Below are 25,538 nucleotides of genomic sequence, written 5' to 3'. Positions count from 1 at the left end.
AATCATACTACAGTGATATATGTGCACCCATGCACATATATAGCAACACAATTTGTGATAGCTGAAACTTGGAAGCAGCCCAATTGCCTATCAACTGGAGACTGAATAAGGAAAATGTGGGGTATTTTAATAACATAGAGTACTACTCAGACATAAAAAATGAGAAATTAGAGACATTTATAGCTAAATGGATGCACATTGAAGCGATACTCTTAAGTGAAATAAATAGGACATTCGTGTAAATACCAAATAATTTCTCCAGTGTGAAAGTGTAAATCAGGACTAAAAGGTATAATGGATAATGTGATATAGGAAGAAAAGGGACAAAGGGTAAGGGGAAGTGGGAGGGGTAGGGGAAAGGCAAGCGGGGAATGGAATTAATATGAGAAAATGAAAAAATGGAAACAAAGTCTTTGTAAATAGGGAGGAATGGAGAGGTTGAAGGGAGGGCATGGAAATGGGGAAAAAATAAGAACCAAGAGAGATTATGTAAAGGTGCAAATTTCCAATGATGAATGTCATTCATTGTATACCTAAAATATACCAATAAAATTAATTTTTTTTAAATCTGTTGCCCTACTTTTTTGTATTTTGGAGAATTTCTATATTGAATATCATGTTTATAATACAGAACATATTTTTTAATTACAAAGGCCAGGAAAATGAATACAGTGGTACCATGAACAATAGAAAGAGAGAAACTAAAGACAGAAAACTATTTTCCAGAATATTAAATAGTCAAAGAATAATCTTGACTAAAGAAATACTTGATTGCCCTGACTTCAAAATTTCACCTTTCAAAAGGCGTAAGGACAGCAATAACATGGTCAGGTACAGCTTTTCCATAGTGAGAGCCATGCTGAGTATGAGTGTGTATACGTGTGTATGTGTGTGTTTGTGTGTGTGCATGTTGTGTGATATAAATATACACATGTATCCATGTTTGTCTATGCAAATATATGTGCGTGAATGGGCTATATATGATGTATATTTGTGTATCCTTCTATATATTGTGTTACATATGATATACACATAAATCCTATTACCTCATAAAAATGTGTATTTGTATATAAGTATATACATATCTGACACACACATATATATCTTCACAGATATATACACGTACATACACATACAGTCACCTACATCTGTAGGTTCTTTATCTTTCAATTCATCCAACATGGATAAAAATATTTGGGAAAAATTATGCCTACACTAGCGACATAAACATCTTTATCATTTTCATTTTCACTGAACAATGGAGTACAAAACTCTACACATGTTATTTACATTGTATTGGGTATCCTATAGGCTCTAGAAATGATTTAAAGTGTACAAGAGGATGTATGTCGATTATATTCAAATTCTGTGCCATTTTAAAGTAAAGAACCAATATTCACAAGAATTTTTAGATACAATTTTTAAACTACTTGGTATTAGAAAGCCAATCATCAAAGACTGATGCCCTAAGTTACAAGGAAGAATAGCTCCTTACCATGAAATTTGCTGGGTCTCAGCATCCTGACCTAGGAAGGAGGTGGGACTTGACTGGCTATCAAGTGTCAGTCTGTATCAGAATGTTCCCACCTCAGACAGCACCTCCGCCTCTAGAGCCTATTAGAAACCAAAGCAAGCATCAAGATCCTAAGAGGTGGTCGGGGAAATGGGTTAGAGTGGCAGTGCTGGCTCTTGTAGCCGGTTTCTGTTGCCCCTGTACTATAAAAATACATATTACAATTAATGGAGAGAAACATACAGCTACCTGGAACCACTGGCTGAGGAACATCTCCATCGGGGTTACCTACAAGGAGGGAATAAGAACTCAGGGTGTTCAGAAGCTGAGAGAACCACAAGTGGAGGCATGAAGTGAGCAGAAAGACATGTTCAAAGCCACAGGAAACCAAGTACAGCAGACTGGAAAGCAAGGTGAGGTGAGGTCAGGTCTTATGGAGAGAAGGTTGTGGAAGACAGATATGCAGAAGACACAAAGGAAGGAGCCTCCCCACAGGCCGGCCTGTAAGTTAAATGGAAGTGTTTGTGTGTGTGTGTGTGTGTGTGTGTGCGCGCGCGTGCATGCACATGCACTTGTGTGTGTGTTATGCATAATAGGTTCTATCCCATACCTTTCCTCTTTGCTCCCTTGTGAGCCCAAAGTCAAAGCTCCCAAGGAAGCCCCAGATCTGAGGCTAAATGTGCCCAGGCCCAGGGACATTTGTCAAGTGTTGAGGCTTCTTCTGTTGGTACTAAGTAGAACATCCAGTTGATGGCAGCCATAGCAGGCCTGGTCTATGACAAGAGATGTTAAGAGGTCCCCCAATGTGCCAGCTGACTAGTTCCCCAGTGCTCCCTGCTAGCCATCTGGTCACCCACAGGTAGAAACACAACTTCTTGGTCACCATGCCCCACCTATGCACTGGACCCCAACAGGCTCTCATAACTAAAGCTACAAATGAGGCTGTCAAGGCCATTGATCCCCTCAAAATTGCAGCTGGCAAGAGTAACTCTGACTGTCTATCAGGGTCAACCCAAGGGAAAGGGGGACAGTGGTAATGGCAAACTACATGCCCCTCCCACCAGCTTCACCCCCTGCTGAAAAGTCCTCTTCACACAGTCTCCTTCTGGTTATGGAAACCTCTGTTCTGCTTACGAGTCTCACCTGAGAATGGTATCGGCCAGTCCCCCACAGTGGCCAGGCCCAGAACATTGCTTTCTTCTTCCATAAATTTCCTAACATTTCTAAGAATAGCCCCTTTCTTATAAACTTGCACCAAAATGCAATTCTTAGAGGGCCAGCTGCACACTGCTAGGCCTCTGATTTCTCACAGCAGTAGTTTATCACTAAGTGTCATGAGGATGTGGTTGCTTATACAGTGGTTGCACAGTAGGACATACCAGCAACCCTCTGAAGAGCTGGGCTGCAACCTGGAACCAGCACTCCACAGAGACAAGCCCACCAATTCCTCCTTCTCCCTGCTCCTCTACACACTGCATCCAGTACAGCCAGGTGTGAGGGTTCTCTGAACCACACTGTCCCAGGATGTCCAGCCTCAGTATGACTGGGCTTCATAAGAACTTATACTTCTACACTTCCCTCCTGGAAGATTTTCCAAGGAAGATCAGCTGAAATCCTACCCTCCTGTTCTCCCTCTTATACTGTTCCAACAACAATCCTCCATAAAGTGGGTCTTGCATGCCTGGAACCATGCTGGCTCAGTTCAGCTGGGCATTCCCACTCAAGTTGACAATAAATCCGTTCACCACCACAGTGATCTTGGCAATGATTTTTTTGCATAAGACTATAAAATAATAGGCAATGAAAGCAAAAATAGACACATAAGATAACATCAAATTCAAAAGCTTCTGCTCTTCAAAGGAAACAGTTAACACAGTGAAGAGACAATCCACAGATTGGGAGAAGATATTTATAAATCATGCATCACTGAAAGGTCTCATCTTCAAATATGTAAGGACATCAACTACTCAACAATAAGGAAAAAATAACCCCATTTAAAAATGGGTGAAGGACCTAAGTAGGCATTTCTCAAAAGAAAATATACTGATAGCCAACAGGCACATGAAAAACAAAATGTTCAATACCACTAATTGAGAGAGAAATGCAAATTAAAACAACAGAGAAAAATCACAACATACCTGTTAGGATAACTTCTGTCAGAAAGATGAAAGATAATGTTGGTAAGAATGTGGAGAAAGGGAATTATTCTGCCACTACCACAATTGCTTTGGGGCCATGACAGCAAAACTGAGTACAGCACTAACAGACCATATGCTGTACAAAGCACTTTACAGGAAAATTTGCAGAGGTAAGGTCATAGCTCAGTGTAGACCACCTGCCTAGTGTGTATGAGGACTGAGCTCCATCTCCATCTGCCCACCTCTGACTTAGGAACCCTCTTTACCCAGGTCACCTTCCCTCATCCACATCTGAAATCTCCCAGTGAAGGAAGAACTGGCCAGGCAGCAGCCCTCCTAATTCAGGCCCTTTCTTTCTCCCCACTACTCTTCACAAACCTTCCCTCAAGCTTTCCAACATGGGGTTGGCCAGATCTGCTCTCGGTAGAAACAGCTCCTTTGGTTTTGAGTTTCTGTTGCATGACTTGTGCTCAAGCGAGTAACCCAAATTGTGAATATTTGTGGTTGTGTGCAAGCAGCAGTCAGAGGTGTCCCTAAATAAGCCAGCTTCTTTATTCAGCTCCTCCTCATCTAATCCACACATTAATAAGAAAATGAAAGAGGAAATTATAGCCTAGGGGAGAAATCAATTATTTACAACTCATATTCAGGAAAGTAATCTCACTTAATGCCTAGAAGGATTTCTTCCCAAGACTAAGACTGATACACTGAGCCTACCCTAAGGCACATGTGCAGCTGATGACATTTGCATCAGAACCTGGCAGTCAGGCCTCCAATGCTCTCAGTTCTCAGTGGTGCCTCCCTCATCAACCTCTGCCCCTACCACTGTGCAAACCTACCTGCCTGCAGGCTCCCAGGAGGTGACTCACCTTCTGGTCTCCTTACCCTTAGCTTAATCACCCTGCTCTACCATGAATTTCTTCTGGTCCTCTCCCCATAAGGGAGAGGTGACTTCTAACTCTCTTGATATATGAGTGCAACTTGAGATTTGCTCAGCAAATTGTGAGGGAGTACAAGTTATAGACATCACATCCAGACTGAAGCTTAGAAAGCAATTACATCTCATCTTCTTATTGTGCCCTGCCACAAGGGTGGGCAAGTCCCCTGGGCGTCTGCTCCTTCAGCTGGGTCTGGAATTAGGAGACACTGAATCAGAGCCAAACAGAGCTGAGCAGCAGGAAATAATCTCAATACTTTGGAGACCAAAATCTGCACCTCCAAAACATGCCTCTTCTGCACATGAATGGCTGACTGGTGACAATTAAGAAGCAAGTATGAGAAAGCTCTCTGCCCTCCCACTGCTTAACTAACACCAAGACATAAATTTCCAAAAGCAAATGATATCCTATATCCTGCCTCCCTTCTTTACTAAGAACAGTTTAACCACTGAAGACACATTGAGAGAATGCCTGAGAGTCTACACTCACTAGCTTTACTAACAAGCCTTTATCTGCCAGTGACTTGCCTTCCACAACTTGATGATATAGAGACTCAAAGCCCCTTTCCTTTGTCTATTACTTCTCTGAAAATTTACAATTATTTGTTGAAGATGATATGCAAGCTGGAATTCAAAGCCAGTTCTTTGAGAACTACTCATTCTCTGGATGCCTTCCGAGCATATTTGAAATTTGCATCTTAATAGATTTGTTTACCTTTTGTTAATCTGTGTCAGAAGTCTGTTCCAACCAAGAATTTAGGAGAGTTGAGGGGGAAAGAAATCTTTACAACAGGAACACATGAATAAATATTCTTGCAAACCACTGAGATTGTGGGGTTGTTCATTATGAGTACAGTTAACTAACCAGATTCTTGATTACTAGAACTTTTCAGGATTCTTCTTCCCTGAAACAACTTTAACCCCTTGCAATCTCTAACTCACCTCCTGATGTCTCCCAGATGTGTTCCTATTCTTCAGAACTGTATTCTGTTAAGAGGTCTTCCTATCAGACCCTAGAAGTACCTCAAGCTCAACACATCCAAAAATCAATTCACTGTCTTCCCTAAAATATTGTTACTGTGTTCACATTCCTGTGACAACTTGCACCCTGTCTATGTAATAATGAAGCTAGAACCACACTTTCCAGAATCATTGACTGTGTGGTTATAGGTATCACTGACTAAACAACACACCCTGAATGAGATTTGGAAGGTGAGGTCAAGCAGAGCCAACTGTTTTATTCTCCGAAGGTTGATGCGGGGCACAGGCATGTGGTGGTGCTTGGTGGCTAATCCTAGGGGCCTACACAGGCAGCTCCATACAGGAGAGTTCAGGGAAGCTCAGATCTTCCTTCTGGAGGTTCAATAATTGAGTCTGCTGAAATAAATTTATAATAGAATGATTATCAAAACAAAAGGCATGCAAATTTATGAATGTTTGCACTTGTATGGGAGTCATACATAATATCAGCCTCAAGGAAGGACCAGATAGGTAAAGCATACACAGCTTCTTCACAGGCAAAGAGATAGGGTAGTAAATTATTTTTAGGGAAGATGAATGACCCTGGAGAGCAGACAATACCCTGGGACAGAGCTTCTCTGGGCTTGATTTTCATTCTCTTCCTCTGTGATATGAGTTTAATCTTCTCTGGATAATGAAACTTCAGGGAGAGTATTGCTGTGTTCCTTTTTGGCAGATCAGATCTTCAGGTAGATAAAGGAACCTTGAAGAAAAGCCTTCTCTGTATTTGCTGCTCCCTGGGTGCTCTCAGTTTGGAGTTCAAAGTGGCATATCTAGGACTATGATTTTCTGAGGCTCAAGAAAGAGACTAGCTTCTCTTGCAGATACAAGATGGTGGGGCCTTACCAGGGCCAGGAAGGGAGCCCTGGTTTCAAAGCCAGGCCCTCACCCTGTTGGCTAGGTAAGTCAATGGGTACTGGGAAGTGCAATATGGGGGTTCTGGGTAAGGCCTGGGCTTGGCCCCTGCTCAGAGAACTAGAAAGGGCAACAAGTGAGCATGGAGTACATAGTGAGGGGTCAGCACAGAAGAAAAACACTTTCAGCGGAAGAATAGGTCAAAGCATGGGCAGGATGTGGAAGAGACCACCCTGAGTCCCAGTTGGATATCCTCAAGGACACTGGATGACCTTGGCCCCTTTGGGTTGCCCCACTATATAATAAGGAAATTGAGCTACATAATGGCTTTCTGAGATCCTTTTAAGATCTGACATAAAAACTGTGATTTGATGTTTTGCATTTCCTTCCACGAGCTGCCTTTGCTTTTGTTTCTTTCTGTTGTGTTTCTCCCCACCACAACCCCTCCTGTGAATTATGCAAATTGTGTTTGCCACCCAAGGTGAGGCAAATTAAAAATGCTAAATGAGACTTTAAATGGAGTATCTTCCACCACTTCATCTTGGTTAATACCAGTGACAACTGTCATTCTTGCAAAAGAGCTTCCTGCCCAGATCTGTCACACACCAATATTAAGAGTGATTAAAAGGCATGGTACAGGGCTGGGGATTTAGCTCAGTGGGTTCACCACGTGCTGCACAAGCACAAGTACCTGAGTTCAATCCCTGGTACCAAAAAAAAAAGGCATGATACAGACCATGTTTAAAAGTGTATGAAGAATACTATCATAACCAAGTGGTAGAAGAGTTCTGGAATCTTGTCTGGGTGTTGCCTCTTCCTCATCTCCAAACAACAAGTTTTCATTATCATAAGTTTACATTTCCAGTACCCACTTCAGCTACTTGTGAGTTTAATGAAAAATATCCCCAGGAAGTTGCCTTAGAAAGCCTCTTGATTTTATGGAAAAGATGTTTGGAACTATATCAAGAAAATTTCTACTACAAAAGGGAATCAGTAATTAAAGAATATTAGTCACCATGAATTCAATTAAAATGGCACCAAAAATTGTGCAAAAACTGCAGCTGACTCTCAGCTAGCCTAATTTTTCTGGGAACAGCCTCTTTCCTGGATTTTGTGAAGACAGCTTCCTGGAACTATCTCCCTACTCCTGCCTCCCATGCTGCTCATTAACCAATTCTGTATATACCCCACTCTACCCTGACATTAAATGTCAGTCAGCGCCACTCTGTCCCCATTTCTTCCTTCCCTGTGCTCCACCCTGGCAAACCCCAGCCATGGATGGTACCTACATGCCAAGGGCTTTTCTGTGAAGACCTCACCTGTGGCCTGCAGACCAGTGGCCCTGCCATCTTCCCTTACTTTGACCTCTCCATCTGGGGGTCACAAAACTACACACTCAATGTGTCAAGCTGAGCCATCTCGTGCTTCTCACTAGCTAGGTGTTTCTTCTGTGTCCTTATCTAAAGGAACCTCCATTCATCCCCCACCTGAACCATGGCCTGAGATCACCTGTACATTATATCTGTGCTTCCTCATCTCATGGCCACTCATCATCAAATCAAAAGATACTGACTTCTGTGGAGGCCCGCCCAGATTCCATTGGTAAGTGCACACAGATCCCAGAGAGATACCCACATGGACCAGAGCTGCACGGGGGTGCACAAATCCCAGGCAGGGTCCTGCCCTGAAAACAGCTGCACAGGCACACAAGCAAAAGCCTGAAACCCACCCAGATTCCATTGGTAAGTCCACATAGATCCTAGTAAGTAGTCCACATGGGCCAGAGCAGCATGGGGGTGAGTGGATCCCAGCCAGGGCCCCATCCAGACACAAGCAGCTTGGGCTCACAGGCCCCAGCCAAAGCCCTGCCTGGAAAAGAGCTATGCAGACAGGGAAGCAACAGCCAGAGGCCCACCCAGATACCATTGGTAAGTGTGTGCAAATCACAGCCAGAAACCCACTCAGACAGGAGTGACTTGGGTGCACAACCCTAGCTAAAGGCCCTCCCAAACAACAGCTACACAAGGGCACAAGCCCCAGCCAGAGGAATGCCCAAATACCATCCCAGTGTGCACAGGCCACAGCCAGAACTCCACCAGGACAATAGGGCAGAGCAGGGATTGAGAAACCCACCATTCTCAACCCAGGAATTGGCACAGAGGAGAGCAAAAGAGAAAAGGCCTCTCAGTGGCTTGCTGAGAAATGAAGACCACTGGGTGAGCAAAAAGACACCTCAACAAAGGTGCAACAGGCCGCATCTACAGAAAAGAGGAGACACATAAACAAGTCTCAAAACCAGACTTTCAGATCACCTAAGGCAACCACAAAGGGCAACTACTTAGAACAATCTGATACTCAACCACCTGGACTCTCTGAACTGGCAAAGAAAGAGGATCTGGAAAAAAAGAAATCAGAAATAATTTCTCAGATAACAGCAGAGATTGTGCCCATAGTGTAAGACATTATTGATAACTCTAGAGCAGACACTGATAAAAATAATAGAGGAGTTGAGGAACATGATGGAATCCCAGCATAGGAAACAAATGGAATCCATAAAACAGATGCAAAACAGATACCCAGAAGATTAAAAAATCCATTGATAGTTCACACAGCAGAATGAGTCAATGTGAGGACAGAATTTCAGATATAGAATGCAGGATTGCAATTAGTGACCAGGAAAATAAGAATTTCTTTAAAATAAAAAGGGACCATGAGAAATCAATCCAGCAGCTGATAAATGATCCAAAGAAGAATAACATAAACCTGACTGGAGTCAATGAAGAAACAGGGGAGAGTGCAAATGACATAAAAAAAAACTGTTCACAAAAATAATAGCAGAAAACTTTCCAAGCAGGGGGAAAGAACATGACATACAAATAAGTGAGGCATATAGGATTCCAACTAGCTGTGAAAACAAAATATCTACACCTAGGCATATAATAGTTGAGATTCCAGAAAGACAACAGAAGAATAAAATTCTACAAGCAGTTAGAGAAAACAAATCACATAGAAAGGAAACCCCATCAGAATCACAGTAGACTTCTCAACACAAACCCACAAGTAAAGAAGAGCCCAGAGTGAAGTATTTCAAGCCCTAAGAGAAAACAACCTCCAACACAAACTGAAGTACCCTGCAAAACTATCTTTCAAAATCGATGGAGAAATAAATAATTTCATGACAAAGAGCATCTGAGGAACTTCATGAATAACAAACCAACACTCCAAAGAATTCTAAACGATATCCTAGGAAAAGACAATGAGGGTCACAACCACAGGAAGCCCAGCAGAATAAACCCATCAGGCACAACAAGAAATTAAATGCAAAGGGGGAGAATCCAACAAAAAGAAAATGTCATGACAAGGATAAGTCAATATATATCAGTTAAAACTATCAACATTATGGTCTCAATTCACCAATCAAAAGAAATAGACTGGCAGAATGGGTCAAGAAGCAAAATCCAACAATATGCTGCATACAAGAAACACACTTCATTCAAAAAGAAACTCAGACTGAAAATTAAAGGGTGGAAAACAATACTCCATGTGACAGGAATTCAAAAAGAAAAAGTAGGAGTAGCTATCCTCTTTGAAGATCAAATGGATTTCAAACCAACATTAATTAAGAGAGACAAACAAACAAGGTCACTACTTCCTTGTAAAGGGAATAATCCAAGAGGAAGAGATGACAATCATAAATATATATGCACCAAATACAGGTGCACTCAACTATATAAAACAAATATTAATGGACTTGAAAAATCAAATAAGCACTAATAATACAATAATAATGGGGGACCTCAAAACCCCACCGTCACAAATAGACAGATCAACTGGACAAAAAATAAGCAATGAAATACTGGAACTCAAACTCTTGAACAAATGAACTTAACAGATGTTTTCAGAGTGTACCATCCCACAAAATCAGAATACACATTCTTTTCAGTTACACATGGGTCTTTCTCCAAAATAGACCAAACACTAGCTCATGGAACATGTTTAAATAAGTGCAAAGAAATTGAAGTTATTCCCTATATATTATCAGACCATAAAGCAATGAAATTGAGATCAATAGCAATAGACACTGCAAGAATTTCATAAACACATGGAAATTGAATAGCACACTTCTGAATAACCAATGGGTCACAGAGGAAATTAAAGAAGAAATCAGACAGTTTATACAATTAAATGACAATGCCAATAAAACATATCGGAATCTATGGGATGCAATGAGCAGTCTTACAAGGGAAATTCATAACAGTGAATAGTCATATTAGGAAAACAGAGCAAGCTCAAATAAACAACCTGATGTTGAACCTCAACCTAGAAAAAAAAGAGCAGGACAATCCCAAAGCTCATACAAGGGAAGAAATTATAAATATCAGAGCAGAAATCAAAGCAATGGAGACTAGGAGAATGACACAAAACTTCAACAAAGCAAAGAGTTGGTTCTTTGAAAGAATAAACAAAATTGACCAATCCTTAGCTAACCTTATCAAAAAAAGGAAAGAAAAAAACCCAAATCCATGCAATTAAGAATGAAATTACAACAGACCCAGCAGAAATATAGAGGATCATCAATACCTACTTTCAGAACTTATATGCCAATGAGATGGAAAACACAGAAGAAATGGACAGATTCATATATACATATGAATTATGAAAGTTGAATGAAGAAGCCCTAAAAATTCTAAACAACCCAATATCAATCAACAAAATTGAAAATATAATTAAAAACTTACCAATGAAGAAAAGCCCAGGCCCTGATGGCTTAACTACTGAATTCTACAAGACATTAGAGAAGAACTATTGCCACTACTGTTTAAACTCTTCAATGAAATTGAAAGGGAAGCAATACTCCTAAATTCATTCCTGGAAGCAAGCATCACCTTGATCCCAAAAGCAGAGAAAGACCCAACTACAAAACGGAACTATAGGCCAATCTCACTAATGAACATAGATTCAAAACTCCTCAATAAGATACTGGCAAACAGAATGCAAAACATCATCAAAAATATCATAGATCCTTACCAAGTAGGATTCATCCCAGGGATGCAGGGCTGCTTCAACATATGCAAACCAATAAATGTAATACACTGTACTAATACACCCAAGAACAAAAACCATATGATTACCTCAATAGATGCAGAAAGAGTGTTCAACAAAGTCCAACACAGATTCATGATTAAAAAAAAAAACCCTACAGAAAATAAAACCTATCTCAACCTGATAAAAGCCATCTATGAAAACCAACAGCCAATATCATACTAAATGGTCAAAAATTGAAACCTTTCACACTAAAATCAGGAACAATACAAGGATGTCCACTATCATTACTCCTGTTCAATGTAGTTTTGGAAACATTAGCCACAGCAATTAGACAAGAAAAAAAATAAAAGGAATAAGGATAAGAAAGAAAGAAGTTAAATTGTCATTATTTACAGATGACATGATACTCTGTATAGAAAACGCCAAGAACTCCACCAAAAGTCTTCTAGACTTAATAACCAAGTAGCTGGATATAAAGTCAACCACAAAAATCAATAGCTTTCCTGTACACAAACAACAGACTCACTGAAAGAGGAACTGGAGAAACAATTCCTTTCACAATACCATCCAAAAAAATGAAATACCTAAGAAATCAACCTAACAAAAGAAATCAAAGACCTCTTCTCTGAAAATTATAGCACCTGAAAAAAGAAATCAAAGAAGATATCAGAAAATGGAAAGGCATCCCTTGCTCCTGGGTAGGAAGAACCAATATAGTGAAAATGGCCATACTTCCAAAACTGCTATATAGATTCAATGCAATCCCAGTTAAAATTCTAACAGCATACTTCACAGACCTTGAAAAACAGTTAAAAATGTCTATTTGGAACAAGAGGAGACCTAGAATAACAAAAGCAATTCTAGGCAACAAGGACGAGGTAGGGGTATCACAATCCCCATCTTGAAACCCTACTACAAAGCTACTGTGAAAAAAATAACAGCATGGTACTGGCAAAGAAACAGATGTGATGATCGGTGGAACAGATTAGAAGATGCAGAAACAACTCCAGACACACTCAGCCACCTTATCAACAAAAGATTAAATATCTAAATATTAAAACAGAAACACTAAAACCAGCTGGAAGAGAGGTTAGTTAGAACTCTTGAAGACATTGGCATAGGAAAAGATTTCATGACCTAAAAAAAAAGAGAAAAGATTTCATGAACAAAACCTCAGTTGTGATCCCAGGCACTGTGTTGTGTTCCGCGCGGCACACTTTTGCTTGACTTGTGTTTCCATTTGTCCTGCGAGGTCAGTTCGGCAGGCAGAGACGAGCTGGAAGCCTCTTATTGGCCAGTTTTTCTAAGGAACTCACCTTCCACTGCCCACCTCCACAGAACTGGCAGGGACTCTTCTAGGGGTGGAGGAAATGGCGCTCTTCAGGCAGCTGTCCCTGGCCTGGAAGGCTGCCCAGACTGCGTTCACTGTCTTCGTGTCTATGATCATCTCTTGTTCCTATCTGGCAGAGACCCTTGACCGGAGGGCCTGGTGTTGGCTGTTTGGCCTGCAGCTCACCCTCTTTGTTAACTCGCTCATGCTGTTTGGCTCCCTCTACATTTGGTGTAGCAGTGAGCAACCTCAGCCACTCCCAGGCCGGGCCTGTTTCTGGCTTTGGAAGCTGGGCTTTATGGTGTTTCTGGCCCTGGCCTGTACCAGTTTCTTCACCATGCTCTTTTTGGTGGCTGAGGAACCCTATCTCTTTTCCATGGCAGCATGCTCCTGCCTGGGTGCTTATGTCACCATGCTGTTCTTCCTCTTCATCCTCAGCAGGATGGAGCAGGCCTACCAGCTCTTGGCCTGACGCAGAGGTAGGGTGGTAGGCAGCCTCGACAAGTCACAGAAGCTGGCACGCAGGCCCACCCTGGCGGTGGTGGTGACCACCATGCTCAGTGTGATGGGCCTTCTGAATGCTGCCCAGCCACCAGCTGTGAAAATTGTGGCGGTGCCCATCCATCAGCTGCCCGCTTCTATGAACAACCTCAAGATCGTGTTCCTCTCAGACATCCACTTGGGGCCTACCATGGGCAGGACGAAGATGCAACTGTCTGTGAGGATGGTGAATCCGCTGGAATCAGACATTACAGTGATTGTGGGGGACCTCTCTGATTCGGAAGCCTCTGTCCTGAGGATGGCTGTTGCTCCCTTAGGCCAGCTTCATTCATGCCTTGACACCTACTTTGTCACAGGCAATCATGAGTACTACACATCAGACATCACCAACTGGTTTGCCCTGCTGGAATCCCTCCACATCTGGCCTCTTCACAGTGAGAACATAAATATTTCTGCAACAGGCACCCAACATGGTGATGGTGAAGGGAAAGGTAATGACTGGATCTGCTTGGCAGGGGTGGATGACATTGCAGCAGACATCCTGCACTACTCTGACCATGGCATGAACCTCAGCAAGGCCCTGGGGAGCTGTAGCCCAGACCACACCACTATCTTGCTAGCCCACCAGCCCCTGGCTGCCAAGAGAGCTCTTCAGGAGTGGCCAGATATTAACTTGATCCTTTCGGGACACACACACTCTGGGCACCTCTTCCCCTGGAATGTGGCAGCTTATCTCCTGAACCCTTTCTTTGTAGGTCTCTACCAAGTGGTCCAGGCTATATTTGTATATGTCAGCCCGGGCACAGCCTACTATGGGATACCCATGCAGCTGGGGAGCGGAGATCACAGAGCTCATCCTGCAGCACGTTCCCTGAGCCAGCACTGCCCCAGCGCCCCTGCCCTGCCCTGGCCTTCACCTTCCATCCCTCTTAAGAGTGATTTGCCTGCATTACCTCCTCCCCAGCCTCTCCTGCCCAGCCCTGCTGACATCCCCTTGGTCACAAAGCCTGATATGAATAGCAAGGCCACCACAGTCACATATAAGAGAACAGACATTTATCTCCCAGCTGGTGTGGAGTGAGGTGTCCTGCAGAGCTGGGGGGAGGAACCACAGCATTGGATTGCTGCAAAGGGACACCTCTAGGGTGCAGGGCCAGGGTGCAGGGGGAAGGAAGTGGCAGGAGTGTTGACTTCTTGGTGTTCTTTTTTTTTTTTGGAACTGGGAATTGAACTCAGAGCCTTGCGCTTGCCAGGCAGGCTCTGTGCCACTGAGCTACATCCCAGCCCTCTTCTTGGTGTTCTTAAATCCTCATTAGGACTTAGGTGGTTTCCAGAATCACTGATCCCGAGCCTTTCTGGACAAGCTGTGGTGTTTCTAGGTGATGTGGGAGAACAAGAAAGATGAGAAGCCCCTTCCGCTGCTGGAGGAGAGTTTTTGTTTTCCTCCTTGGTTCCGTTGGAGTTACCTCTGTTGAGGGGATCAGCAAAACCTGCTTGAACCCAAGGCCTCTCCTGTTTGGACCTTGATATGCTGCTGGGCTGGGGTTGGTGTGAGAAGAAAGAATGAGCACTATGGCAGCGGGTGGGGGTGCTGCTGCTGCTGTGGAACTCAGAGTTTTGCTTCCCTTCTCATTTTCTGTAACACTTGAGTGAGAAGTGCAGGGATGGGCTCCTTCCCTGTTGAGAGATGAAGAAATGAAGGCAGACAGAAGCAGGGGCCAGCAACAGGATAAAGTATGTTGGAGTGCAGGGGTGTAGCTTAGAGGTAAAACACTTGCCTAGCATGTGTAAGGCCCTGGGTTTGATCCCCAGAGCCTCAAACAAAATCAAATTAAAAACTCAACAAGCTGTATTGGAGATTTGGGGCTAGAATCCAGGTCTTCTACCTCCCACTGAAAGTTCTTTCCATTCTGATGGTTAAATAGCTTTATTAGCTACAGATGAATACAGTAATCTACTGCAGTTAACCACAAAGAAAGAACAGACAAAGAAGCCCATAGAACAGTGATGGTGACCTCTTTAGATGAACTTTCAATGATAATAGCCCTCTGTGGCATGTGTGCCATAGGTTCACCACCACTGCCCTAGAATCTGTTGTTTCTTCAAAATGTCAGTTGAGACTGACTTCAGTTTACCCATAGCTGCATGGTGCAGAATCTGGATTCAGCTGTAGGCTGCCTACTACATTTGAAGATGAGTCAGAAAACTGGAGCCTCAACTCCTCAACCCAAGTTTGGGTCTGGCTTTTCATGAACAGCTGAGGTTCACTGTCTTCCTGCAGGGAAATTGAGGCCCTTTCAGGCTTTCCTGCAGAGACCTGGCTGTGGAACCAGGGAACTGTCCTTCCTGCTGGGCAAAGTCCAAGCCACCTGCTTTACCCCATAAAAGCTGCCCTTGGGGTGGTAGACCCAGAGTGATAGGGTCATTTTTACTGGCCTTTGGACCCATGGAAAAACTGGTAGGAGTTAACACTGTGGAGTGACTCCAAACCTGTTGGCCTAGCTTTTGAGAGATCCACAAGAGCTTTTGACTTTGAGCTGGCAGTAAGCACCCCTAGGGAAAGGCCTCACTGGGAAGACTGAGGGCCTGGGCTCAGCACTGACTTCTTGCTAGGTGGTGTTTTTAGACTTTGGACAGTCTTTCCAACAGGGAACACAGGCATCCCCTCTGCTTGGAAGGGCTTACCCTGCTGCTCTCTAGTAGGGGGGCAGCATTGGGTATGTGATGACCTCACAGAACCTTGGCTTCCTTCCATCAACCCTGAAATGGGATTGATTAAGTGGGACTAGTTGTAACTACCTCAAAATTGTTCTCTTGGGAGGATATTAAGACATAGGCATGAGTTCCAGGTGGTGCAATGCACACAGTCAGCATTCAGTGTTAGGTTAATTTTTCACTACCACATAGGGCCTGCTGAGGAACTATGCTGGGCACAGGTGCCATAAGAATTTCTGGAACACCCAGTCTCAGGGGAATTGAGCAGATAGTGAGTTGCTCAGGGAGTTGTAATGGCACCAGCTGCCAGGAGGTTGTCTTCCTCTGCCTGCATCCTCTCCTTGTGTATTCTCTGCCTGGCAGATGGAGTTTATTCATTTTCTCTTTATGGTCCTGGTGTATATTGAGGTTTTGGGGGATCCAGGAGACCATGCCTTTTTGTTCCTGGGTAGCCAGGGTATTGATAATAGGCCATCCAGACAAGTCTAAGAAATGTCTTTGAGTTGAGGCTTTGATGGCTTCCTCATTTTTCTCCGTGTAGAATGAGAGCAATGGAAGGGACCCTGGAGAGCCTTTTTAAAAATACACTTTTTGTGCCAGGCATGATGCTCCACACTTGTAATCTCAGCACTTAGAAGGCTGAGGCAGAAGGATTATCATGAGTTCGAAGCCAGCCTAGGCTCCATAGTGAGTTCAAGTCCACCTGACCTAAAGAGCAAGACCCTGTCACAAAACAAAAACAAGTTCCAGGCCAGCTTAGGCTGCGTAGCAAGACCTTGTCTTAGAAAAACAAAAGCAAAAAACATTTTGCAGATGATGGGACTCTAGGAGGGATTGCAGCTCAGTGCCCAGTTTGCTGACCTCCATCTCCAGGGCACCATCCTCAGGAAGGCCACCTTTCCAGATGCTTTCTGGTAACCCAACTGCATTCTTGGCAGTTGTTCTTCCTTTTCAATTCTTTTTTGTTTTGGATTTCACCATAGTATGGTGAAATAGCTAGTTGGTGCCATTTCATTCCTATGTTTTGGTGTAGCTTCTGACTTAACCACTACACTCATTATTTTACTACTTCTTGATTTCTGGATCTTTCTCCTCAGTGTCCAGGGCTTGATGTAATTAGCTTTCATAGGTTGTTTTTTGTTGTTGCTCTTTCTTTGGTTTTTGTTTTGTTTTTTGTCTTATATCCTTGCCTTTTTTTCTTTTGGATGCCATCATTTTGTGCTCTGGATACCCTTTGTTCACTCTGGAATCTGCTTGACCCCTGGAGGTAGGTCCATCCCAGGTAACTGAGAAAGACCCACACCTTCTTATACTTGATTTGTATACCCTGACTGGGCAGGTGTTTTCCCAGCAGAAAGTTCTCTGTTACTGTTCAGATGTGCCATGGTCAGCAGCTACCTGTGGCACTCTTTGTGCTGCTCTCTGTTCAGTGTTCTTTCTTAAATCCAGGACCTTCACACTGAACTATATCCCCAGCCCTTTCTCATTTTTAAATATTGAATCTTGCTAAGTTGCCCAGACTGGACTCAAACTTTCCATCCTCCTGTCTCGGCCTCCCAGAGTATAGCCTCCTGCAAGTATAGATAGGCATGTGCCATTGCACCCAGTTTGTTCAACATTCTTAATCCTTTTATTATACTGCCATTGTCACACTGTTTCATTCATGCTGGTGGGCGGAGTGGTGAAGACTTTGTCCTTGAAGCTTGACCATTCTTTTTAAATTAGTAAATGTGTGCAGTACATACTGTTCACATTCCTTGGGTGCATTGGTATGTGCACATAGCACATCTTTCTTCCTTTTCCACCGCCTTGATCATCCTTTAAATTTTCAGTTTCTTAATGTTAAACACAGATTGACGTGTAATGTTTTTTAAAAATTAATAATGTGTGTTGTATCTTATTGTTACAAAATTTCAATAAGTTCTAGGTTCATTTCTCAGCACAGAAAAATAAAATTAAAAAGCATTAAAAAAAACCTTAGTTGCATGTGAACCTGCACAAAGAATCAATAAGTGGGATCTCTTCTTATTAAAAAGCTTCTGCACAGCAAGAGAAACCACCAGCAGTGTGAAGAGACACTCACAATGTGGGAAAAAATTTTTACCAGATGTTTTTCAGACAAAGGTCTACTATCTAGAATATATAAATAACTTTAAAAAATCAAACCTCCCAAATTGAAAGACCCAATCCAAAAATGGGCATCTGAAATGAACAGACATTTCTCAGACAAAGAAGTAAAAGCAGCAAATAAACATGAAAAAATGTTCAACATCACTGGTTATTCAAAAGTTGCAAATATTTAAATATTTACCTTTCTGTGCAGGGCTTATATCACTGAGTCCCCCAAGGTGATCTATGATGTCTCAAGTGGTAGGATTCCATCCCTCCTTATGGTTGAACAGTTTTCTGTGGTGTACACATACCACATTTTCTTCATCCACTCGTCAGAGATGTATACTCAAATTGTTTCTATACCTTGGCAATTGTGAATAGTACTGTGATAAACTTGGACATCTCTTCAACATACTGACTTTACTTCCTTTGTATACATACCCAGTGGTGGATCACTGGATCATATCGTAGATGCTATTTTTATTTTTTTGTGGGATTTCCATATTATTTTCCATAACTGCTGTATTAATTTACATCACCACCAACAGTGCATAATGGTTCCTTTTTCTCTATATCTTTGCCAACACTTGGTGTCTTTTCATCTTTTGATAATAGCCATCCTGACTTGGAGTAAGGTGATAGCTCACTGTGGTTTTAATTTGCATTTTTACATTTACTTGCTTACTTATGCACAAAGGAGCCAGTGGAAGGCTGAGCTATGGTAGCAAACAACCCTGAAACCACTGGGACTTGAAACAATAAAGATTTATTCTGTTACTAAAATTGTAAGTTCTCAGTGGATTAGCAAGGAGTTCTGTCATTGTAGTCACATAGTGAGCCAGGTGGCCAAGGCAGCTCCCAGGCCAAAGAAGGACGATAAATCTGTTCAGGGCCATGGAGCAGCAGTTAGATGTCCCAACATCTACGTGACACAATCCACTGTCCACCCAACCACAGAACCCCACTGACCAAGAGAAGAGGAGGAGAAATATCCCTCTGCATGCCCAGAGGACAGGAAAACCAGATCTAGGGGCAGCACTAGGATTGCCATGCCACTGAAAGGATCACAGGGAGGACACAGCAAAGTTATGGAGGAACCAGAAACACCTCACAGCCAGGCTAAACCACAGGACAAAAAGAGGTGTCTTCCAATGTCTACTGCATCTGGCAACTAACTGGCAGTTCTGGCTGGTGAAGTCCGAGGGTACTGCGGACATGGCAAGAGTCACATCAGTGGACCAGCAAGAGAGGAGAAATGAAGGCAGTAGAATAAGCAGGGAAGAGAATTGTGGCTGTAAAGATGGATGGGAGCAGTAGCTGGAGACACGGTATCAACCATGGCCTGTGAGGTCATGGGAAAGCATGTACACTGTAGTGGGTAGAGGAGCAGATTAGAGAGCCCAGAGAAGAAATGGAGGGAACTGCAGGGACAAGGAACAAGGGGCTGCTCTGGAGACACTGGGGTCGGGAGGGAAGAAGGCAGTGAGTGAGGGCAATGTGCCTCAGGAGAGAAAGGCCTGGAGCTAGACCGAGAGCCTCACAGTGCTGTGAGAATGCTGATGAGGCACTGCAGTATTTAAATCAGCAATTACAAAATTATTACCCTCCCTTTGCTCACTCAGCAAGAACAGAGAAGGGGGCTCAGATGACAAGTTACTGTTAAAATAATCATCCTAAATCAAGCAATGATGACCCTACCATGGTAGAAGCACCAGGAGAAACATGTGTCCAGCAGTAAACAGGGAACACTATGGGAGATGCAGTCCTGTAGGGGATGCACGGCCCCAAGGTGGGCAGGTTGGTGGACCAGGCCAGCTGAGGACCAGCCTCCTCTGCCCAGGTCAGCATGGAGCCCCACAGTGACAAGGCAACTGACTCCTGCTTAGCCCTGAGTCAGAATCGAGGTGACCTCAAGGACTGCGAAGGATTTTAAAGTCAGAGGCTGCCCATGTGGAATGATTGCATTTAACTTTTAACTGTACTCTGATGCTCAGCTAACATAAAACCCCTAAAGATAGATTTCTCAGAAGGCATCCTCTTGTTAAGTGACATATAGCTCTACTATATTGTGTTTTCATATTTAATATTAGTTAATGATAAGACATAAGTGGCTTTGTAATTTTCCTTCTCTAATGCTGATGTGCTAGTGAAGATTCCAGTGCTAATTCTACCTTGGATATTTGCACTGCACAACACAGAAACAAGAGCTACTTCATAAACATATCCCCAAATCTCCATGTTAGGTAGAGCATTTAATGGGACCAGGAATTAACTGTTCCAAGATTCAAAGACTTTAAAATGGGAGAAAATGAAAGAAGAATGCTATCCAAGCCCTTTCCTGGGTATATTGTGAACACTGTCTCATTTCATTTTTTAGTGAACTGGCCGAACAGATTTTAATGTTATTTTTGGCTGACCATAAAAAAATAATGTAATACTCTACATTAATAGAACTAGGGGAAAAAACCACATGATCCTGTCTATGAAAGCATCTGACCAAATCCCACTTTCTTTTCATGATAAAAACAACCAGGAAATAAGGACTATTTAGAAGAGAACTTTCTCAACATGAAAAGGGTATTTACAAAAATCCCACTGTTGACATTACATTTAGTGCTGAAAGACTGAAAGCTTTTACTATAAGATCAGGTACAAAACAAGAAGAGACATTTTCACAGTTGCTATCTAACATTGGATTATAAGTATTAGCCAAGGCAATAAGGCATGAAAAAAACAAATCTCCTTTCTCAATATGGGAAAGGAAAAAGTATAAGTATCTCTATTCCCAGATAACATGATCTTATATGAAAAAAGTTCAAAGAATCCATAAAAACCATTACTACTACTACCATCACCACTACTACTACAACTACTATTACTACTACTACTACTTGACAGGTCCCCCGAGTCTGACCCCCACCCAAGCAGACCCACTACCAGCATCCCAAGAGCATAGAGATAACAGGGAACCAGCAGCCACCCTGCTGCTCCTACCACTGCCCTGTTTATCAGCCAGCCCCAGGTCCATCACCCATGGAACTCTAAAATTTTCCACTCTCTTGACCAGTGCCCCCTCTCCTACCTAAAATGGCCCATATCCACCACAAGCACCCTCCTCTCAGGGCCATCAGCCTTCTACACTCAGCCCACCTACACTCAGATGGCAATAAACTCATCACATGTTGCTTAGAGTTTGCCTACCTCTGTTGTCTCAATCATGCCTCGGTCTGACCTTACACTACTACTACTGGACCTAATCAACAAATTCAGGAATTTTGTAGAGGACAAAAATCAGTTGTGTTTCTATAAATCAGCAATGAAAAATCTGAAGAGAAAATTAAGGCAATCCTCATTATAACAGCACCCATAAAATAAATACCTAGGAATGAACTTAATCGATGAGATTAAAGATATTTAAACTGAACAATACAAGCATTGTTTAAAGACAACTGGATGGAAAAACATCTGTTGATAGAATGGAATATTTAATATTGTTATGATGGCAATAAACCCCAAAGTGATCTAAAGATTCGATGTAATCTGAATCACAATCCCAATGGTCTTTACATAGAAATGTACAATTTATCCTAAAATTCATATATATTTCAGAGAACCATGAATATCAAAATCACAGTATTAGTATACTTACTTCAAGTATTAGTTTTCTAGGGCCACTACAACAACACAGATCTTGTGAGTTACTGGAAATATATTTCCTCAGTTCTGGGGGCTGAGAGGTCTAAGAACAAGGTGTGGACAAGAGTGTCCCTCCCAGGGCCTTTCTCCTGGACTTCAAATTCTCCCTGTCCTCACATGTGAATCCTTCAATATGTCCAAGCCCTAATCTCTTCATGAGGACAACAGTCATATTGGATTAGGAGATGTACAACCTCATTTAATTTACCTATTTCAATGAAGTCACATTCTGAGATACTGGAGATCAGGAATTCAACATTTGAGATAGAGCAACCACAATTCAACCCATAAAACTTTTCATTTGCAAAACTTACTACAAAATTACAGTAATCAAAATACTGTGATAAACAATTCAGTGGGTGACAAAAATGTTCAATATCACAATAAGGCTATAGGTAACATGCATGACCATTAGTCATATTTTATCAACTCCACACTTAAGATCTATGCTTTCCACTATCTAAATTATATCTCAATGAAATAAAATGTTTCATAAAATAATTTTCCCTTTATAAAGAAATATTGTGTTTGATCTTGTGCTTAATATTTTTAATATTTTGAATCAGAGGATTTTTTGTCTCAACTAATACAGACCAAGTATTTAAAACAGCATCTGGGATACAAAGGGTCTCAATTCTGTGTTGAATGGATTGATGAACGGAAATGTTCTTATACAATCCACCAAATTATCTTCAGTGCCCTGAATTTCATTCTACTTACCAAGTAGAAATGATGATTTTTTATATGTTTATTCCATATAAAGGAAAGTAAATGAAATCACAACACAAAGCATTCTATAGACGACAGGTGTGGTGTTGGTGGCGATGGTGGTAACAGTGATGGTGGGGGCGAGTGTTTATCATTGTGGTTAGATATGCTGAAGATTGTTGAAACTGTCAAAAGTCTAAGTTCATAGTAAGAAGGAATTTTCATTCTGGTTCAGGGGTATCTTTGCATCCATCTCTTCCCTGTAACTAGATCTGTACATAAAGCCTTCTAAGACTACTGAGAAATGATGGTTCTGTTCCTAAAGTCCTATAAGAGGATTAGCAATTAACCTTGGTCTTCCACCCTTTGAGCCTTCACTCCACATGAAAGAAGAAAACAAACCTGTGAACATATATTATATTCTTTTTAGGGTATTTGTATGACTAAGATGAATAATGTACCTCAATTTATACAATCTGTAAATTAATACAATAGAGTCCTTGGAAAATCAAATCTATTTTTGAAAATTAAATTGTATTTTTCAGTTTATATAAGTAGTTGGATATTCATGGATATGTCTCCCTGTTTCTGTCATATAGATCCAATCTTCATATATTGGATTCACTTAGGTGAAGGGATAATGGGAGTCTTCATTAATGCTTCCTATAATCTGCACAGCCCTGAGACGGGCACCCAAGAGTGGCAGACACCTGTAAGATACTACTCTGACTTTATGGAGCTCTGCACATCTTTTGGTAGATTTTGAACTTTTACGTGATGGTTTTGTACTTTCTAAGGCTTCAGCTCTTCTTCTGTCAAGGAAATTTTGGTCCTACTGATAAAGGCCACAGTGAGTATCAGTCCCTAGGATATGCACACAGGTCAGACTATTGGGATAATCATTGTTGTCACCATTGTAAACAAGCAGATTGGCACATCTGAGGCAACACCAGGTCCCCCAGGATTCCATTCTACCCACCAACAGCTGCTTCCCAGTCCCCTGACCCATGCTCTGGAGGTCACTAGTCACATCTCCACCATCAGACCAAGTCACCAGAGACGTACCCTCTCCCAAATATCCTTAATTATGGACCAGACAAGCCTCTTTCCTTCAAAAGCTTTTTTAAAATACACATAAGATGGAAAAAAATCTTTTTAAAAATACTCAATTCAGTTCAACTATTCAAAAACTTATGGAGCATCCCTTGAAAAGTCCTGAAATTGCAGTGATGTTTTCAAGGACTCATGGTCAAGTAAGAACAGAAAAGCAAGCCAATTGCTGTTCTCTGTCACATGTGATACCCTCTCTGCCCACTGCCTATGAAATCATTTGTCTTCCTTCCCTGGCCACAGATACCTCCTGGGCACCACCTTGAAGCCTGGATCCTTCGTTGGAGCTCAGAAGGCCCTATGTTATCTGGGTCATGGTCTGGTACAACCCCTCTAGAACAGGGTGAATCTCTCTTCTCAGTCTCCCTCCAGCTCAACATCACCTCTCCAAAACACCCCCCACGGTCCCCAGTTTAAAGCATATCAGAACCACTCACCTGTCCCACACCCTTCACTGATGCACCCTAGGGGCAGACCCTGCCCCTGAGATCCCATCTCTTACCACAGGACGTCCTTCCAGACACCTGTTCACCTTCTGCTCTGGGCTCACAGCAAGAATGTGTCCTGAGATTGTATAGCAAGCAGTAGAATTAATTCAATGGTCCTTAGCCTTTCATTATTATTGTCTTTGCGGTTATCGTGGCTTGTCATCCACTCCCCTCAGGAGAAAAATATTAACAGAGAGATAAATGAGAACTAAGGAAAGAGTGGGGGCATTGGTGCTAATGGGGAAGGGAAATAATGCCTAATGTCTAGTAACAAGTCTAACCTCCAATTGTCCCATTGCCTGAGTTTCTGAGCTCCAAAAACAATCACAGTCATCCCTACATCCTACAGGCCCCTGCCTGAGCCCAGGAACAATGCACAGAACAGGATACACTGCCCCATGTGCTAGGTCACAACACCCATTGCTGTAGCCACATACTCAGCCATTGCCGCTCCCCCAATCTCACACACACACACCCTTCACATCACCACACCTAAGCAGATCCCACTAACCCCCTACCTTATCCATAAAAGACCTAGCTCAATAAACTGGACTTGGCCTGTCCAGGAGGTCCCACCAAATACAGGCTGGCTGTGTTCTTTACTAGGTCATCCTGTTTACTTACTATATGTCAAATATGTATTAATTTAGTAAGAGAAATTAAATAGTGAGAAATAAGAGTTTGCCACATAGAGTTGATTTTTGGAGCACCAAAAACCACTGTAGTATCTAAGATTTTCAGCCCTCCCAAAAACCAATTTTGTCTCCCATGGGAATAATATCACTCTGCTGAAAATACATATCCTGTTGACATGATCTTTACCCTGTGGAAAAGTCTCAAGTGAAAAGTTATGCTAAAATGTAGCCCTGGATCAGCTCTTTCCTGCAGTCCCATTTTTGCCATTCTCCCCAGAAGCAAGTTGGCTGCCCCCACACCTCTATCTTCCCACCATCTCATTTCCAGCCCCGGATTTGCCAGGCATTGCCTCCCACATTTCTACCACTACCTCCAACTCAGTTTGTCCCTGAAAGCAAAGCATCTCTGCGTGAGCAGAAGAGAAGTGCTTCCGGAATCCCTCCCAGGACAATGACAGGAGCTCTCCCCCTGGAAGATGTGTTCCATTTGCTGGGAGAGAATCTTGTCACCCTGGCACCCTGCCATCCCCAAGAAGCAGTTCTGATGTACAGCCAGTCTCTGCACAGGTCTAGGCCGTCCCAGCCCTGTGGTAAGGAGGCAAGTAACTGAGTTGGGAAAGTAGGTAACAGTTCACTGCTTACAGTCACTGTGATTATTTACTAATTATCAAGAACCATAACTATTTATCAAGGGGCCAAGTGGATATTAATGGTTGGCAGAGCTAAAACTAAAT

General features: G+C 42.4%; 1 pseudogene; it reads left to right on the top strand.

Moving 5' to 3' along the window:
* Positions 1-12,879: 12,879 nt before the first annotated feature.
* Positions 12,880-14,215, top strand: LOC101725453 (transmembrane protein with metallophosphoesterase domain-like; annotated as a pseudogene).
* The last annotated feature ends 11,323 nt before the right edge of the window (positions 14,216-25,538 follow it).

The sequence above is a fragment of the Heterocephalus glaber genome, unplaced genomic scaffold, assembly GCF_053883595.1.
Source record: "Heterocephalus glaber isolate CG9 unplaced genomic scaffold, H.glaber_assembly_v1.0 deba00000347, whole genome shotgun sequence".
Classification (NCBI taxonomy): domain Eukaryota; kingdom Metazoa; phylum Chordata; class Mammalia; order Rodentia; family Bathyergidae; genus Heterocephalus; species Heterocephalus glaber.
This window is presented reverse-complemented; position numbering and strand designations above follow the sequence as displayed.